Below are 5,402 nucleotides of genomic sequence, written 5' to 3'. Positions count from 1 at the left end.
TTTGAAGAAAATGAGGAACTTGAGCCAACTTCTCTTATAGTATTGGTTAACAATTTCAGTATTTTTTGCATTAATTTGAAATGCGGTCTGAATAAAACCCTAATTTCTGGTATTTTTTCTCTTCTCTTTTTGAAGTGAATTATGATATTTTGTTGTTTGTTGCATTTTTTTGAAGTTTGATTTTTATTGTTTTTGTTTATAAAAATAAAACATCAATTTGGTTTAATTTGTTCTGTTCTTGGTAAAAATGGTGAAATTACTGTTTTTCGTTGAACAAAATTGTGCTACTGTTTTTTATTTTCTCCGACAGATTACCCATCTGGTGCAACATATTAACCATCTGATGCAACAGATCAACCATCTGATGCACCAGAGGAACCATCAGATTATAATTCTGATGCAACAGATTAATAATTTGATGCAACAAATTAACTATCTGATGCAACAACTTTACCATATGTTGCAACAAATTAAGCATCGGATAAAAAATCTGATGCAACTAATTAACCATCTGGTGCAATGGAAGAACCATTAGATTAATGATCTAATGCAACAGATGAACCTCCTGTTGGATAAAATCCTATCAACTCTTCCTACAGAAAATGTCCAAGACTTGATTTTTCCAATTGATCATTCATTTGCCGCGATAGACGACCCTATGTTGGAAAAAATCTAAACAATGTTGACCGTTAACAATTGTTCCAACAGATCACTCATGTGTTGCAATAGATGTGTGACCTGTTGCATAGACCATTCATCTTTCTCAATAGATGAGTGATATGTTTTGTATTGTCGCAATAGATTACTCAGCCGTTGCTGCAGGTTAGTTAACTGCTCTGACAGATCACTCATATATTACAATAGATGTATGATCTGTTGTACAAACCATTCATCTTTCTCAACAGATGAGTGATATGTTTTGTATTGTTGCAACAGATTACTCATCCATTGCTACAGATTATTTAACTGTTCCAATAGATCACTCATATGTTGCAACAGATAATGTCACAACAGTTGTGTGATCTGTTGAACAAACCATTCATCTGTCTTAAAAGATGAGTGATATGTTTTGTATTGTTACAACAGATTACTTATCCACTGCAACAATTTGGTTATATGCTGCAATAGATATACTACCTGGTGCAACAGATCGGTGATCTGTTGCAACTGTTATTTTACTATTTTGCTTGTTTGATTTACTGTTATCATTTTTTAACGATGCATTAATCAACAATAATATAGTATTTTATGTTCCTGTTAATTTTAGATAATATTGTTCTCAAAAGAACAGAAACCGAATCAAGTCCAAGTAAAGGAATAAGTGAAGCAGCTAGGCTACATCCACCACTCTATGAGCTTTCTTTGCAAGCGTTATCTCAATTAGGAGCAGAATATGATGAATACAGGAAGGAGGAATGTTTTAAAAGAGATGATGCAGATGCTAATAGCCCTTTCACCAAAGAGTTGATCAAAGCCTTTAGCATTGATCGTTATCCTGTGAGAATGCAGTGCGATGGTGCCACAGATTTAACGGGTGATTTCGTGGTTAAGTCAGCCATGGGAAAATCTTTCAACGCCTTCAGAAAAATACTTCGACAACAAAAATTGGATGCTTATTTCAGGGACAGCTACTTTGAGAAGTTTCTTGATTTGCCGGAGGACAACAATGCTCGTTTCCAAATGAAAATGATATATGAACTTCTCAAGCGTAGGTTTATGTATGAAAATAAAGATAAGATGGATGAGGTGTGGATAAATTACTGTGGCATGCCTGTTTGTTTTGGTTGGAAGGAGTTTGCCATAGTTACTAGACTAAAATATTATCCCCCTTCTCAAGTTATACCTATTCTAACCCAAAAAAGCACCCCGCACACCCAAAAAAGGCAAAGGCAAGTCGTGTGATGACCTGGTGTCCATTGTTGGTCCAAGCTTCAAAAACAAAATTTGATAGAAGCGTTGAAAGGTAAATGACTTTCAAAGATGCACAAGCAGTCATTGTGCTTGGTTTGGTTTGTACATAATATTCTTTGGGTGAGAGACGTTTACAACAACATAAGCCTCGGTTTAATAAAACTCTCCTAGGATTTTGAGGCATTTAACAACTATCCTTGGGGGTATGAAAGCTTCAAAATGACTGTCAAATATTTGTTGACTCCGTTAGCGCCAAAGACAGTCAACTGATATGGCTTATTGACACCTAATTTTTTCCCTCCACAAACCAAGTTTAATTTTGAGCTTCTTTGGTTGTTAATAAAATTAAAATATTTATTTCATCCGAATAATTTTTTAGTCAAAATACTTTGTACGTAATTTTGTCATTTTATGTAGCGATTATATATTATCGTATTCAATTATACGAGATTATAATTTTGCTACTTAAATGTTTATTTCACAAATATCGAATGTTAATTAATTATAATCTTTTAAAATAAATATAATGCTTAAAACCTTAATTTATTCTCTAAAAAATAATTTATTCGGATAAATATGTGTCTGATTTTATCGAATTAAGAAGATTTGGGTTAAAAGAGGTATTAATTCATTTCGAATTTTGATTTAACTTAGCCAATCTATTAGATTTGGCCCTAATTGAAATCAAACCGGCTACAATTGTGATTCAATTGGCCAATTGTGTTTCAAATTGGTCAAAACCTAAATAGAATTGGCCAAATCCCCAATACCCAAAATTAAAACCCAATTTCAACCCGGCCCACACTTATGACCCATCTTCATCATTAATTTATAAGCTTCCAAAACAAGCGTACAACTTCAACATTAACCTTATCGACGTACAACGCAACCAACCGCGTGTACAGCTTCAAAAAACAGCAAAAATCAACCCGATTCTCCTCTTTCTCGATCCAATTCGTCGACCTAGCCCCGACCCGATAAGAATCGAACTCAACCCACTCTTTCACACGCAAATTCGTGTAAGAAGAGCCTAGGAGCTTCTAGAAATTGTTGAGTTGGCTCATCTAATGTTCAAATCCCAAAATTCTCGGATAGAGTTGTACGAATTAGTACATAGGTGGAGATTTTTTGTTTGCTCTTGAAGATTATTATTCCTTCTTATTTTCTATTAGTTAGATTTTGGAATTTACAACCGGTTTTAGTACAATCCGTTGGGGGAAAACTTGGTCTTGAGTTCGAATTTTGAATTTCCTTTGGAAAAATTCCCCAAATTGCCCTTATTTACTTCTTCCCACATCGTTCAAAGCTAAAAATAACCCCCTTAATCCCCTTCTGTAAATATCTCTCTTTAGAGCAAGAAAGGGGGAAGAAAAAAAATTCTTGGGTTCAAAAAATTCGATAGAAATTTTGGGTTCGCTGGGGGCTGGAAAGTCTTGGGTTGAAAATTTGGGGTTAGAGAAAATCTTCAAAAATTCAGAAATACACACAAAAAATGGGTTGGAAAAAGGGGTTCGGGAAAACTTTGGTTAGAGAAAATTTCTTTGAAAAGAAAGAAGAGGGGAAAATTTCTGAGGGCTAAGAGTTTTCTCTCACAATAAAAAGTTGTCTTTCCTTTCTTCTTTTGAAAATTGGCCGATTAATTGGAGGCTTTCGAGTTGATATCACAGATTGTTGGTGGTGTTGGATCTCAACTTCAGCCCGTTTATTCTGTTTTGCTGCTCCCTAAAAGGTAATATCCTACTCCATTTAAGCTTTCGATTGCCTCTGCTTCATCTGGACCTTCTGTAGTTGTGAGAAAATCTTGAGTAACATTGTATGCTGGGATTGATTGCTGGTAGATGGCTTTGATAGCCGTAGGTAGTTGTTGATAGATGTCCAATTTAATACTCTCATTTTTGTTGCTTAAGGTTTGTATAGCTGACTCTATGTTAAGGTTTCATGTTCTGCGATTCTGTTTTGAGTTGCTGGGTATCTTGTAAGGCTGGTTTTGTCGTTTAAAGTTTCATGCTTTTGATTTTGTTTTGAGTTACTGGTATCCTGTTAAGGCAAGTTTCGTGGCTAAAGTTTGATTTTGTTTGTTCGTTTCGGGCTGCTTATATGTTTTCATGGTTGGCTTCATGGTTTAAAATCTCTTGCTTTGAGTCTGTTAAATAGTTTTGGGCTAATGGCGTGTCATTGTAGCTATTTCCGTAGTAAAGTTGCATGCTTTAATTTTGGTTCGGGTTACTAGTACCCCGTTATAGCTGATTTCATACTAAAGTGTCATATTTCAATTTTTAGTAGTTCGGGGTGCTAGTATCTTGTTATAGATTGGTTCCATCATTAAAGTTTCATACTTCAACTCTTGATTAGTAGTTTTGGGCTGCTGGTATCTCGTTATACTTGATTATATGGTTAAAGTTTTGTGCTTTGGATTTCGCCTAACAGTTTTTTTTAAGTTGTGGCATCTTGTCTCATGATTAAATTACCTAAAATTGGGTTTATGTAGTGTTTGAATCTCATTTGTTTGTTAACCCAGTGGTAACGAAGGCATTAAGATTCCAGCCTTGCTTTTCTTGAAGTTTCAGCTATCGTATTCCTCACCTAAAGTGATTAAGTCTTTAATTTTGTATGTTTGGCATTCTGGAATTTGAATGTTGCTTGTGATCCATGGTTTATGTAGTATGATCCAGGAGTTTTAACTCTTTTTTGTGACATGCTTAATTGTGTCCTTTTGTGGCATTAAAGTGATAGATTGTTTTCTTTATTTCGCTAAAGACCATAAGAATTTCTTTTTGAAGTTTTATTTCCTCCTGTAGTTGAAATTTCTTTAATTGATTATGAATATTTTCTTTAAACTTTATAGACTTTTGCTCCTGTGGCATTTTTACCTGTGTGTGAATGTATTTGAATGAAGCATGGATGCTATAGGTTATTAATTGTTAAAATCTTGGGTGTATGCTAATTTCGTCATTCCTTTCCTTGCACGCACCCCCCTTGGAGTTCAAATGGGCTCCTTCTCTCTTGGTATTTCATAAATGGGCCCATGAGGCTCACCTCGTTGAACTAAGCCCAAAAGAAGGTCGAAAAACCCATCGTTTGGCGTATGGATATGAGAAGACGTAAGGAAAGAAAATGGGTTAAAGTCCCATCGTTGAAGCGACAAAGAGGCATAAAAGTCTCATTCCCTTATTAGTTTATTTCTTATTGTATTTATTTATTTATTTATTAATTTATTCATTTGTTTAAGTTATTCATTCATTTGGGCCATGAAGCCAAAATTGTATTTAATACAAGTGGAGGCAAGATTCGAGTCAAATGCTTGAAAACTAGACTAGGATAGCTGAAATGGGTCAAAAACCCAATTAGACTAGGACAAGTCTCGTTGATTTGGGCCAATGGCCTAAATCTTTTACTTTCTTCTCTTCTTACCCTTTTATGTGTTTATTTGCTTAGTCGTTTTGTTTAGACTTAGTTGAAATCCCTACTAAGTTGCCTAAATCTATTTCACA

Source organism: Capsicum annuum, chromosome 10, assembly GCF_002878395.1.
Source record: "Capsicum annuum cultivar UCD-10X-F1 chromosome 10, UCD10Xv1.1, whole genome shotgun sequence".
Taxonomy (NCBI): domain Eukaryota; kingdom Viridiplantae; phylum Streptophyta; class Magnoliopsida; order Solanales; family Solanaceae; genus Capsicum; species Capsicum annuum.
Note: the sequence above shows the minus strand (reverse complement) of the source record.